This window comes from Prunus avium, chromosome 5 (assembly GCF_965620075.1).
Source record: "Prunus avium chromosome 5, drPruAviu1.hap1.1, whole genome shotgun sequence".
Lineage (NCBI taxonomy): Eukaryota > Viridiplantae > Streptophyta > Magnoliopsida > Rosales > Rosaceae > Prunus > Prunus avium.
This window is the reverse complement of record NC_142288.1, coordinates 18,248,244-18,263,001: the sequence shown is the minus strand read 5'-3', so window position 1 is coordinate 18,263,001 and position 14,758 is coordinate 18,248,244. Positions and strand designations below refer to the sequence as shown.

The following is a 14,758-nucleotide window of genomic DNA, read 5'->3' as shown; positions in this document are numbered from 1 at the left end:
CATCCTCAACTTGTGATACTCGCAAGTGCACGAACCGTTGGTAGTTTAGCGTATGTAAGTGCGAGGTCGATTCCACAGGGATTGGTGATTGAATGATCCAATTCAGTTTTCCTACACAAAACAGAAGCAAAAACAAAGAACATGAAAGAAGGAAGAAAATAAGAAAGTAACTCAAGCAAATAAGTTCCCAAGTTCAATTTAGATTAATGGATTGATTCTAGCTAAAGTATGATTAAGCCATGGTGTGTGGTCATAACCTTGTGTTCCTAATTCCCTAATTTGATCATTTGTTGTCTAACCTAAAATTAAGCATTAGGAACCCATTAAGCATAGAAGAACATTTTAAACAACCAAGTATGTATCTAATCCCTGTTGTCGAATGTCCATACATACTCTTCCTATTCATAGTTCAATTCGAATTAAAGCATGGTGTATACTCTTAATTCAAACCAAGATAGCTAACATGCAAGCCTAAATGGTGATCAATCATTCAAACTAGCATATTAACTTATAAGCATAATGAATAAGAACAAAAACCATAATTGAAACTTGGAAACTAATTCAACTTGAAAACTTAAGAAAAGAATTTACATAACAAAGAAAAATAAATTACAACTAAGAAAACATTAAGGAAACTAAGAGAACTTTGAGGAAGAAAGGAAGTGTTTGAGAACTTTGAGGAGGGAGAAGAAAGTGTTTGGGAACTTTAGAGAATTTTGGAAGAACATGTGTTTGAGAGCTTTGAGGATTTTGGAAGGGAATGTGTTTAAGACATGGAGAATTTGGAAGAGAGTGTTTGAGAACTTGGAGGATTTGGAGAAGAAAGTAGAGAGGTGTTTTGAGAGCTTTGTGGATTTTGGAAGAGAGTGTTTAGGAACTTTGAGAATTTGGAAGAGAGTGGTTGAGAACTTGGAGGATGTTTGTGAACTTGGAGAATTTGAGAACTTAGGGAAGGAAGAGAAATGTGTTTGTGAAGTGTTTGAGACATGGAGACTTTTGGAAGAGAAGGGAAGTAGAGAGATGTTTGAGAACTTTGAGGATTTTGGAAGAACATGTGTTTGAAAGCTTTAGAGAATTTGATGAAGGAAATGGGAGAAGTGTTTGGGAAGTGTTTGGAGAAGAGAGTATTTGAAGAATTTAGAAGAAGAGAAAGGAAAAGTGTTTGATATTTAGTACAAAGAAAATTTAATAGAATGATCTTATTACAACAATTGAGAACTACAAAGGGAAACTAAGAGAATTTGAGGGAGAGAAGGGAAGGGAGCTCTAGAGAAGTGCTTGAGAGCTCCCCCCCTTGGGGTGTTATTACAAGCTTAGAGAACCTCCCTATTTATAGGCCTAGGAGAAGTGAAAATCTGAATTCAATATGGCTAATGCATACAACACTTGTTTTATAAAATCTGAAATGGTTGATGCACTTGTATTAGAAAATCTAAATTGGGTGATGCACTTGTATTAGAAAATCTTGAATGGTTGATGCACTTCCCCAATAAATCCCACCAGCAGCCCTAGCTCATCTTCATGTCACCATGACCAAGCTTCCAACCAGAAATGATAGCTCATGCCTAGCTCACCATGACCAAGCATCCAACCAGCACATGCTGAGATCAGCATGACCAGCAACTTCAAGGGCTTACAACTTGGGCTTCTCTTAATCAAATTAGGACTTTAAGCACTTGAAATTGAAGTTCAGAATGTCTTCTTTCCAGCCATATGTTATTTGGGCCAATCCAAGGTCGGAGTAAGAAGTTAAGGCCAAAACAAATTGCTAACTCATTTTCCGCGCTGAAAACAATCCATCCTGAGCATGGCTCTGTGTTTGCTAGGTAACAGACTCCAGATATATCCAATGGGCCTGAAATTTGGATATGTTATAGTACACACCCATTGGAACAACTTTCATGAAGAATGTGGCCTCATCCGAGCTATGTAGGTTGCTGAAACAAAGCTTGCAATATGACCTACGGAACTGGACTGGCAAGGGGCTGTAGCCATAATGAATTTGTCTTTAAGCTCTTCATCAATTCATCCAAATTAGGCCTTAACATGCTTGAATTGCATGAATTATGTTCTCCAAAGCCATCATTGTTACCTAAAGCTCAATTAACTGAAAGATAAACACAAAAAGGATTAAAAGCACAAGTTTAACTCAAAAACATAACCAAATCATAAGCTAGAAGGGTAAGAAATAATATACAATTATGAACCGATCAAATACCCCCAAACCTAGATTTTGCTAGTCCTCGAGCAAAACAACACAAAACAAAGTTAAAAACAAAACTAGAAGTTAACTAAACCACTTTCGTAGGTAACTCGATTGCATTTAGCATATGCAACAAGCCTTTAAACCTCTAGGCATCCCTAGTAGGAGGAGTTGTGTCTCCTGAGGGTTTAACAGATACGATACCCACAAACGTTTTACTGACTCTGTAAAACAAAGTAATTAGAAAACTTAAAGATTGTTAGTCCTTAAGCAAAACCAAAAACAAAAACAAACACAAAAAACACAAAGAACTTAAAACAATTTTTCGGAACATTTTCTGAAGAGAAATGACTCATGCACATGACTTAAACGTTTTAACAGTAAAAGCTCAATTTTTAGACATTATTTACAAAGCGGCAAAGTTCTAAACACAATATGCTCAAAGTGTAGTAGTGTGATAGCCAAATGCAACAAATTCCCCAATCTTAGTTTTCACACAATTTCAAAAATCATACAAAGCATAAGTTCAACTTTAAATCTCACCAAAGTTGTCCTCTCACAAATGAATCACTCAGAAGAGGGCTATAATGCATCACTCAGTTATAAACATGAGAATAGAGTTAAACCATAAGGACTTAACTCGAAATAGAAAGATGAAGAACTTGCATTAATATGATCTCAAGAAGGATGCCAAACACTTAAAAGTAGAAAAATGAATGCAATTCAACCATATGACATTTAAGATCAATTTAGGTCTTTAACATAGGTTGTAATTGGGCCAAGGGTGTAAGGTGAGTAAGAAATGAAAGGTATGGATAATACAAAGTCCAAGGAACTCGCAATGTAAGAGCATCAAATAATTATTTACAAGACTTCGAATCATCACGATTAGATTTTTTTTCTTTTACATGATCAAAACTCCTTATACCTTCATTTACATTGATTCACTCATTTCCTTTAATTCAACAAACACCAATTTATTTTGAAGGCCCAAAAATGAAATTTCATTCAACCACCACTTTTCTCTTTTCTTTCACCAATTGTGTGAATTTTTTTTTTCTTCGAAATGTAACACCTCTTCCCAAACTTAGTGTGAAAAACACATCTCAATTAAAGCTCATGAGTTCCTTAGAAAGGTAAATATTTGTTTTTCAGGCTAAGGCGAGGAAATATAATTGGTAAATGAAAGAAAAAGGTTTACATGTAGGCTCAAAATGGTTAACAATGGAAAATCATGCTTAAGCATGCATAAGGTTAGCTTGAAAGGCACAAACGATCCAAAGAAGGCCTTAATATCATTTCTTTAAATGTCATGAAGTCAAATTGCACAAGAATGAATGACTTTTAAGTGTTCAACCAAATCAATGAATAATGAGATCAAACAACAACTTAGATGACAAGAAAATAAGAGTATGTATATAACACTCATGAAATGAAGTACAAGGCTCAAAAGCTCACTTTATATGGTTATATAAGTCTAATTTGTGCTTGATACAATTCTTTGGGTCATGCAAATCCTTTAATTGGAAAATTATGAAACAAATGGCAAGTGCAAAGGTTTCGAACATATCATGATAGAACAATGCCAATTTTTTTTTTTTTTTTTTTAATAAAGAAAAAAAACACTAAAATAAAATGAAATCCAATTTTCATTTAAGTCATGCAAACATTTATCACTATCTCATCATAAGTGTTCGGAAAGTGACTCAAAACAAAAACAAAACAAAACAATACTTAAAATAAAAACAAGCAAAAAAAATAAATAATTTTTTTTTTCAATTATTATTTTTTTTAATTTTTTTTTTTTAATTTTAAGAAAAACCAAATTTACTTGCTAAACTCCAATACCCCCAAACCTAGAAATGAACATTGTCCTCAATGTTTAAAAATTAGCCACAAACAATGTCATAACAACAAATGAAGGGTATTAAAGCAAATAAAAATCACAAAACATACAAAAATAAAATAAAACAATTACAAAATAAAAATTACAAAACAAACAATCAAATAAAAAAAATAAAAAAATAAAAAAATAAAAAACACGAAACAGTAAAACACTCAAAACAGTAAGCCCTAACAGATAGTCTTACACAAACTGAAACCCAAACAATTGAAAGCACAACCCAAAATGATATTAACCCAACAACGGTAAAACCCGACCCAACATGAAATCTGAAGCCCACACGTTTAAATTTAATTTTTTCTTAAAAAGATAAAACGTGAATTATGAGCGCAAAGCGGGATTTCTAAAAAGAGGGAATGTGGTCCCTGATGTTGTTTCATGGATAGTCACGGGCAGAAAGCAAGAGCCACGTGTTGACGCATAGAGGCGCCGCAGACTCCACAAGCAGAAATTACGGGGCCATGGAAAGGCGCGACGACTTTGCTGAACGCGTCCGTTCAGACAAAGCAAGTCGTGACAAATGAGTTGGAAACGGTTGGAAAGTGAGAAGATTGTGGGACTCGAGGAACGCTGGATATTCAGAAAACGCTTAGACGCTGCAACGGCTAGGGTTTGTCAAAGACTACATCTATAAGAAGGAAAAAGAAGGGAAAAAAAAAAAACAAAAAAAACACACAAACTCAGAAACACAAAAGAGAAAAGAAGCAAGAAAAAGAAAAAAAAAGTGAGAAATCAAATGGCTTCTTCCTACCCCTTTTCGTTAGATCTCAACCTAGCTCCACCGACTCAGACACGAGGCCAAGCAGTAGCACCAGTATGGATGCCCTACTTTGCCTCAGCACGGGGGCCTGTGACTGTAGCTGACTCAATACTCCTGGACAACGATGTTGCCATTGGAGTGGGCAGAAATTTAGTGACTCCTAAAGATATACGTGTTCTGGGGACAAGGGATGACAACAGGGTCGTGAGCGATGCACTGGCACTGAGCGTGCAGAGTACGGCAACAGTCGCAAGTTTGGGTCATCGCCTACTTGCGAAGTCCCATGAGGTAGAGGTGCTGAAAGGTCAGTTGGCGGCGGAGCGAAGTATGGTTGAGGAGTGTCAGACTGCTATAAAAAGCTTGAAAAGGGAGAGGTCAAGGATAGTGGAGGTGAATCGACACCAGCTAGAAGTATTGCGGGACGAGAATAAAAACCTATCAAAAATGGTAGAGTTGTACTCTCGCGACATGCGAAAACAGCTGGAGGACCTAGACCGACCGGGTAAACGCAAACAAGCAGATCGCGAGAGTAGTTACGCTCAAGCTAAGATTGCGATCTTTGGGAGCTCAAGTGATGAGCCCCAAGAAGCTGTGCGTGAAGCCCCGGAAGAGGACAGCCAGAGGGCCAAACTCAAAGCTCCAATGGTCGAGACACCAAGCACCGAGAAGAAATGATTTCCTACTGCATTATTGTTGTTTTTATTTTATTTTGTTGTTTTTGTATTTTCGTTATTTTGTTTCGGAAATAAAAGAGTAAGGTTGCAGAAAGAAAAAGAAAAAGAAAACACACTTCCCAACTAAAATAAAACAAAGACGACAAACGGAAAAGAAAACACATTTCCCTAACTAAAATAAACTAAAGATGATAGCCGAAAGGGAAAAGCAAAAACACAAAGCTCTAGAAAATGAAAGTAACGGGCAAAAACATTAAACACCAGAAAACACGGAGGAAAAAAAAAAGAAAAGTAAAGTAAAGGTGCTCCCCCTTGAAGCGATTAGGTCGAGCATGCCCGGGAAATCCGAAATGGTGTTGGCTCTCTCTCATCAGCATATGTCTATTTAAACCACACCTCTGCAAGCGGATGATACCCAGCATTTCTTCCTGCAAACTCAAGGAAAAACATCAAAAAATTCAGAAGCAAAACAAATGGCATCCTCATGCACTCACCTTGATGATCTCAACCTTGAGCTCTCACTTGCACCACCGAATGCCCAGACAAGGGCTCCTCCAAACACTGTCTTTCCAAACTCCACATATCATCATGGTACGGCCTCAAACTTTGCTGAGGTAATACCGAACTTTTCTGAGGCAGTGCCGAACAGAGCAGCGCTGCTGGAAGGCATGATTGGCAGCAAGCTCACATCGACAGATCATCTGTATGTGGCAAAGAGGTCTGACAAGGCAGCAGTGGAGGAGTCCCACAATTTAACTGTGCTCCACGCGGTCTCGGCTACCAATTTGGGCATGCGTTTACTGGCGAGAACACGGGAGTGTGCCGCGATGAGCGAGGAAATAGTTTCCTTGAAGGCTATGGTGGCGGACTTGCAGAAGCGGCTCTACTGTGCCAATCAGCACGTGGAAGCACTGCAAAGAAAAAATGAGGACCATGTGGAGCTGCTGCAGATTCTGCAAGTAAGAGATAATAGAGGCATGCCATGAAGATGAAGATGAAGACGAAGAAGAAGAAGAAGAAGTTGTTTTTTTTTTTAATTTTATTTTATTTTAAATTTTTTACTTTTTTTTTTCTTTGTTTGTAATGCAGTGTTTGAGTGAAATAAAAATAATATGTTTTTAACACTCAGAAATAAACTAACTAACCACACCACGTAAATAAATACATAAACTATCTTAACAAAACAAAAAAAAAAAAAAACAAAGAAGTTCCAAATTGATTTTTAAAAAAAATTTATTATTATTTACAACTAACTGACCACACAAAGAAAAATAAATAAATAAATAAAAAGAAGTTCCAAATTGCAATTTACAAGGATAAAAAAAATAAAAACTCAAATTTCAATTTTTTAAAATTTTTTTTTTTTTATAAATATTTTATTTTAAAAACACACAAATATACAAGCAACTCATGGATGACCAGTTAAGGGCCTCAGAAAACACAGCCAGGGGATCCGGGAAGGTTGGAGGGGTCACAAAGGTCCCACTTAAAACCCAAACTCTTAGACACCGAAGGTGTCGCCTAAAGAACTCCTAGACACTGTATTGACGGAGACGCTCACTGGAGTTACCACGAGTCAGCTAATATAAAAAATCTTTTTAAATTTTTTTTTTTAATAAAAGAAATAGAAAATTAAAATTACTAAAATAATAACAAAACAACTAAAGAGAAAAGATTGGAATACTCCCCCTTGAAGCGATTAGGTCGAGCATGGATGCATTTGGAGGTCGCGACTTCTCCCACTGCTCCACACTCCCCATTCTTATGATTGAGGTTGCCATCTCTCTCCATTTTTATTAAGCTATCATAAATTGCTAAAACGAACACGAAAAACTTGAAACAGAATTAAAGGATTACGAAATATAAAAAAAAAAAAACTAAAAATGAAAAGGAAAAATCAACACACGTCCAATTCCATGCTTCAAAGCAACAAGCACCAATGAGTTGTGTAAGCTGGGACTTAAACCCAGTTCTCTTGCTTGTTGGGCAATTGTCCTTTTCTGTTGGACTACAAACACAACTTGTCCATTAACGTCATTAACTTTAAAACTTGAAATTGTCCAGTTAAGAAAAAAAAATAAAGTAGGAAAGCCAAATAGAATCAAACAATGTTACCGATCCCCGGCAACGGCGCCAAAAACTTGTTGCGTAGATTTAGCTCCACCAAAATGGATTAAGCTGCATCCTCAACTTGTGATACTCGCAAGTGCACGAACCGTTGGTAGTTTAGCGTATGTAAGTGCGAGGTCGATTCCACAGGGATTGGTGATTGAATGATCCAATTCAGTTTTCCTACACAAAACAGAAGCAAAAACAAAGAACATGAAAGAAGGAAGAAAATAAGAAAGTAACTCAAGCAAATAAGTTCCCAAGTTCAATTTAGATTAATGGATTGATTCTAGCTAAAGTATGATTAAGCCATGGTGTGTGGTCATAACCTTGTGTTCCTAATTCCCTAATTTGATCATTTGTTGTCTAACCTAAAATTAAGCATTAGGAACCCATTAAGCATAGAAGAACATTTTAAACAACCAAGTATGTATCTAATCCCTGTTGTCGAATGTCCATACATACTCTTCCTATTCATAGTTCAATTCGAATTAAAGCATGGTGTATACTCTTAATTCAAACCAAGATAGCTAACATGCAAGCCTAAATGGTGATCAATCATTCAAACTAGCATATTAACTTATAAGCATAATGAATAAGAACAAAAACCATAATTGAAACTTGGAAACTAATTCAACTTGAAAACTTAAGAAAAGAATTTACATAACAAAGAAAAATAAATTACAACTAAGAAAACATTAAGGAAACTAAGAGAACTTTGAGGAAGAAAGGAAGTGTTTGAGAACTTTGAGGAGGGAGAAGAAAGTGTTTGGGAACTTTAGAGAATTTTGGAAGAACATGTGTTTGAGAGCTTTGAGGATTTTGGAAGGGAATGTGTTTAAGACATGGAGAATTTGGAAGAGAGTGTTTGAGAACTTGGAGGATTTGGAGAAGAAAGTAGAGAGGTGTTTTGAGAGCTTTGTGGATTTTGGAAGAGAGTGTTTAGGAACTTTGAGAATTTGGAAGAGAGTGGTTGAGAACTTGGAGGATGTTTGTGAACTTGGAGAATTTGAGAACTTAGGGAAGGAAGAGAAATGTGTTTGTGAAGTGTTTGAGACATGGAGACTTTTGGAAGAGAAGGGAAGTAGAGAGATGTTTGAGAACTTTGAGGATTTTGGAAGAACATGTGTTTGAAAGCTTTAGAGAATTTGATGAAGGAAATGGGAGAAGTGTTTGGGAAGTGTTTGGAGAAGAGAGTATTTGAAGAATTTAGAAGAAGAGAAAGGAAAAGTGTTTGATATTTAGTACAAAGAAAATTTAATAGAATGATCTTATTACAACAATTGAGAACTACAAAGGGAAACTAAGAGAATTTGAGGGAGAGAAGGGAAGGGAGCTCTAGAGAAGTGCTTGAGAGCTCCCCCCCTTGGGGTGTTATTACAAGCTTAGAGAACCTCCCTATTTATAGGCCTAGGAGAAGTGAAAATCTGAATTCAATATGGCTAATGCATACAACACTTGTTTTATAAAATCTGAAATGGTTGATGCACTTGTATTAGAAAATCTAAATTGGGTGATGCACTTGTATTAGAAAATCTTGAATGGTTGATGCACTTCCCCAATAAATCCCACCAGCAGCCCTAGCTCATCTTCATGTCACCATGACCAAGCTTCCAACCAGAAATGATAGCTCATGCCTAGCTCACCATGACCAAGCATCCAACCAGCACATGCTGAGATCAGCATGACCAGCAACTTCAAGGGCTTACAACTTGGGCTTCTCTTAATCAAATTAGGACTTTAAGCACTTGAAATTGAAGTTCAGAATGTCTTCTTTCCAGCCATATGTTATTTGGGCCAATCCAAGGTCGGAGTAAGAAGTTAAGGCCAAAACAAATTGCTAACTCATTTTCCGCGCTGAAAACAATCCATCCTGAGCATGGCTCTGTGTTTGCTAGGTAACAGACTCCAGATATATCCAATGGGCCTGAAATTTGGATATGTTATAGTACACACCCATTGGAACAACTTTCATGAAGAATGTGGCCTCATCCGAGCTATGTAGGTTGCTGAAACAAAGCTTGCAATATGACCTACGGAACTGGACTGGCAAGGGGCTGTAGCCATAATGAATTTGTCTTTAAGCTCTTCATCAATTCATCCAAATTAGGCCTTAACATGCTTGAATTGCATGAATTATGTTCTCCAAAGCCATCATTGTTACCTAAAGCTCAATTAACTGAAAGATAAACACAAAAAGGATTAAAAGCACAAGTTTAACTCAAAAACATAACCAAATCATAAGCTAGAAGGGTAAGAAATAATATACAATTATGAACCGATCACGGCTGCCTACCCTGCCCTTAGGGTAGGACCGCCCCTGTGTGCTATGACCGTGACCATATCATTAAAGTCTAAATTGTTCTAAAGGGTATACTGGTGAAATACCCCTGAACTTGTACCTCGCTTTCAATTAAGATAAATGTATTTCCATTGTTGGAAAATGGTGTAGTTGTTTTTGACTTGTAGGACTCTGACACTACAGCTTTTCAAGTGCACGTTCAAAAGTAGAAAGTGACAACAAGGTTGGTTACTAGGATATGACCACTGAGGGCCGCTTTTGGTTTTTGTCTTATGTGCTATGACCGTGACCATATCATTAAAGTCTAAATTGTTCTAAAGGGTATACTGGTGAAATACCCCCTGAACTTGTACCTCGCTTTCAATTAGCCCCCTATCCTTTTTTTTGTAGAAAATTAAGGAACCGATCTATTTTTTTTTCGCCAATGTGCCTCTCGACGTCAGAATTTGGCACTTTCCATCCATTCTGCCATGAAGATGGAGGTCACTTTAGTTCTTTCGCGTGTCCACGCAAGTCATCTCAGTGTAAATCCAAAAGTCGAAGGAGGCTAGGTCACTTTCAGAAAAGAAAAGAAAAAGCAAAAAAACTGAGATCAGAGCGTTCGAAAGTTTGGGGGAATTGGGGATTTCACGAAATCGACCTGCATAGTGGCTGACGTTGACAAATCGGTGAGGTTGTCATATGAATCTTGAAGCAACACGCCTGTATTGACCAAGAAAGATGCCTATTGAAGTACGGAGTAGTGAGCAGCCTCCCAAGTAGAGTAAGTCTTCAACTTTCCCTTTCTTTTCATTGTTTAAGTGGTTGTGGTCCATAGGTTGTCGGTAGAATTGGATTTTTCCATCTTCATGCCTTGCTGTAAGATTCCTTTTTTAATAGAAAAGTGTGGTCCCAAAGTAAAGCATGTGCGTTGGTTTGTCTGTGTGTGGCTGATGTTAGTAAAGGCTGGTGCCGATTGGTACGTTTGTTGTAGTAAATTGAAGTTGCTGAGTTCATTATTTGTTGTTTGTAGATGATCCAGAGTTACTTACAATTGAAATTCACCATGGGGGGTATTTTAAAAAGGGAAAGTATGTGGGAGGTACTGTCCAATGGGCAGACAACTATAATACAGATAAGTTGTCAATGCTGGACTTATATGATGTTGCTGAATCACTAGGATACAACCACATAAAAGTCGATTATCGTTATAGGTCCACAACATTGGGTTATATGGCAATTCGAGGAGACTTGGATGTGCTTGATTTTGTGCGTGAGACACATGCATCAAGGGTTCACGGTTTGTACATCACAGAAAAACCAGAACCACAGAGAGATAATGAACCCTCTGCAGCTGTATTTAACTTTCATAATTTGCTTCAATCACAATTGATACATTTAGATGTACAAGATGATGTGAACATTGCTGATGATGCCGATGATGAAGCTGAAGAGGAAGATGAGGAAGAAGCTGTAAATGTTGATGCAGAGGATGATGACGAAGAGTGCCTGCAGTTCATAGATAGTGACTATGAGCAAACAGATGAAGAACAAAAGAGACAAAAGGGAGCAGAAGATGACAGGTGGTTTGATATGCATGCAGTGGAGGAAGCTGCTGAAGAATCACAGAGAGAACCTGGTGAAGTTCCAAGTGATGACTACAATTCAGAGGACCTTCTAAGTGTTTCAGAAGAGGAAGATGAAGTTGATGAAAATCTAGGTGTGAAAAAGGTTAGTCGTGGACGAAAAGCTCCTAGGTTCAAGCAATTTAAAAGTGATACTGATTTATTTAATCCAGTATTTCATATTGGCATGGAGTTTGCTAACATGGAACAATGTAGGGAGGCCATAAGATTCTATGCAGTTTCAAGTGCTAGGCCACTGAGATGGGTGAAGAATGACCCTCACAGGGTTAGGGTGGTGTGTGGAAGTGGAGGAAAGGCTGAAAAAAAGGGTTTAGGAAAAAGAAATGCATAAAAAAAAAAAATGTGTACAAAATGTTGAAGATGATGGTGGAGAAGAAAATGGAGAAAATGGTGGAGAAAATGGTAAAGAAAAAGGTAAAAAAAAGAGGGATGTCAAGTGTGATTGGTTGCTATATGCATATTATGTGGGCAAAGGGCCTACTACTAGGATCAAGACATATCAACCAAAGCATTCATGTGGAAGGATGCAGAAGACCAAGTTTGCCACTTCTTCTTGGCTTGCTCAAAGGTTTGATGAGGATTTGAGAGATAATCCTAATATGTCTGTGATGGATTTCATGAAGATCGTGAGGAAGAATTATGGCATAGATATCACTGCAAACTAGTTTTACAAAGCCAAGAGCATAGCTAAAGAGAGAATACATGGAAGTATTGAAGAATAGTACGCAAAATTGTGGGATTACTGTGAAGAGTTGAAGACAAACAATCCAGGCAGCACTGTATTAATCAAGACTGATTTGCGTGGGGACAACCCAGTATTTAAAAGAATATATATATGTTTTGGTGCATTGAAGAAGGGCTTTATTGCAGGATGCAGGCCAGTTGTGGGTTTCAATGGTTGTCATGTGAAGGGAACTCATCCAGGACAGATTTTATCTGCAATTGGTATTGATGCGAATAATTGGATGTACCCTATCGCATTTGCTGTGGTTGAAGTAGAAAATACCGAGACTTGGACATGGTTTATGGAGATTTTCTTCGCTGATGTTGGGTGTGAAAATGGTAATGGTTGGGTGTTCATGTCAGATAAGCAAAAGGGTTTGGGGCAAGCCATTAGGGATTTGATACCTACTGCTGAACACAGGCATTGTGTTAGGCACCTCCACAATAATTTCAAGATTGCTGGTCACAGTGGACTAGCATTGAAGCAAAGATTGTGGGCAGCAGCTAGATCAACTACAATACCCACATTTGAAGCTGAAATGGAGAAGATGTTATCTCAATCAGATGCAGCTTACAGATGGCTTCAGGAAAGGCTAGCAAATCATTGGAGTAGGTCACACTTCAATACTCATTCTAAGTGTGATATGCTTCTTAACAACTTGTGTGAGTCTTTTAACTCAGCTATTATTGAAGCAAGGGATAAGCCAATTCTGACCATACTAGAGAGAATTCGAAGTTATTTGATGCTAAGAATGGCTAGACTTAGAGAAACTGTTTAGACACATGATGTTGGTCCTAGGATTTTTGGAATTGTTGAAAAGCTAACAACTGAGAGTGCTCAATGCATAGCGTCATATGCTGGTGGGGGAAAATATCAAGTTAATAACATCCATGGTGGAATGTATGTAGTGAATTTGGAGAGGCACACCTGCACTTGCAGAAAGTGGGACTTATGTGGAATCCCTTGTTCACATTCTATGGTTGCAATTGCCAAAACAAAGAAGAGCCCTTATGACTTTCTACATTCACTTTACAAAAGAGGTGCATATGACAGGGCTTATGAGAGTTATATATCTCCACAAGAATACTGGAGGAAAACGGGTCATAGACCCATCAAGCCACCTCTTTACCACAAACAACCGAGAAGGCCTAGAACAAGTAGGCAAAAGGAACCCGATGAGATACCAAAAAATGCAACAAAGCTGAAGAGATATGAGATTTTCATTTGTTGTAAAACTTGTGGAGGTGAAGGTCACAATTCTGCAACTTGTGGAGCTGAAGTTTGTGATTATTTCTGTTGATATGAACTTTGTTGAAGGTGCAAGTTGGTCCTTTATTTGTTATAAAATTTTTTTTAATTTTTTGTTCAAGGAACAAGCTAGAGGCAGGGGAAGGGTAATAAGAGTTCGAGGCAGGGGAAGGGGAACAAGTATGCCAAGTGTTCCTGTCAGACAACCAGATCAAGCTGAGACTTCAATCCAAGATAGACCTTTTAGAAGAACAAAGCTTGAGGTAATACCATATGTACTGATTTGCTTTCAATACTTACATTCAATGTTTAAACCAAATTTGGACTGATTTGCTGATTTTTGTCATTCAATTAGGCGAGAAGAGGGGGGCAAATGTCTGAACTAACAAGGCAGCTTGCTCAAACTGGTTCTACCTTACAAGAAATTCAAATTGGGCATGCTTCTCAACCAAACTCAGAAAATGTACCTCTACCGAAAAGACCAAGGCCACGGAGAATGTAGTTGAGATTTGCTGATTTTAGTTTTTTGGAACACCAAAACATTAGGACTGCTTATGTAATGGATATGTTTTGGAACATTTTACTTTGATGAATTTCTAGTTGATATGATCCTAGGATTCTCAGACTGATTTCAATGGATTAGTATTGGAACACAAATGTTTTGGTTGGATTACAGTTAGAACACATGTGTTGCTTGGATTCATGTTGGAACAGATGTTTTGTAATGGATATGTTTTGGTTTAATAGTGTTGCAACACTTATGTTTGCTTGCTTGCTTATATGACCTTTTTGCCAATTGGAAACAAAATTGTCAAAACACAACTCATACATGCCATTACATTCAACAAAAAGACCAAAAGTCCATGTATTACACCTCTGCAACACAACTGATACACGGCATGTCACATTGTCTTTGCCTTTCCCTCTCCCCTTTATTTATAGGACAGATTACATAGGCTTCTCTGGCAAATATCCTTCATTTTCTTTGCCTTTCCCATACATTAACCACAAAACTATCACAAACAACAAACAAGACATCCCAAACCAAGGGTTTTTTTTTTCAGCTTCTCTGGCCGAGACTTTTTTGCATCTTCCATTATGTTTATTTTCCGTAGCAGCCCAGGTATAATTTGCTTCGACCTCTCACACATTTGTGGGTCACCCCATTCCCAATATCTACATCTATTCTGCACATTTCTCCCAACAAATT

General features: G+C 37.5%; 1 pseudogene across 1 annotated transcript; it reads left to right on the top strand.

Annotated features, from left to right (window-relative positions):
* Positions 1-11,040: 11,040 nt before the first annotated feature.
* LOC110756407 (uncharacterized) lies at positions 11,041-14,327 on the top strand (annotated as a pseudogene). The gene is made up of 2 exons (XR_015835776.1): positions 11,041-13,811; positions 13,904-14,327. The product of XR_015835776.1 is annotated as an uncharacterized LOC110756407 (transcript).
* Positions 14,328-14,758: the final 431 nt, after the last annotated feature.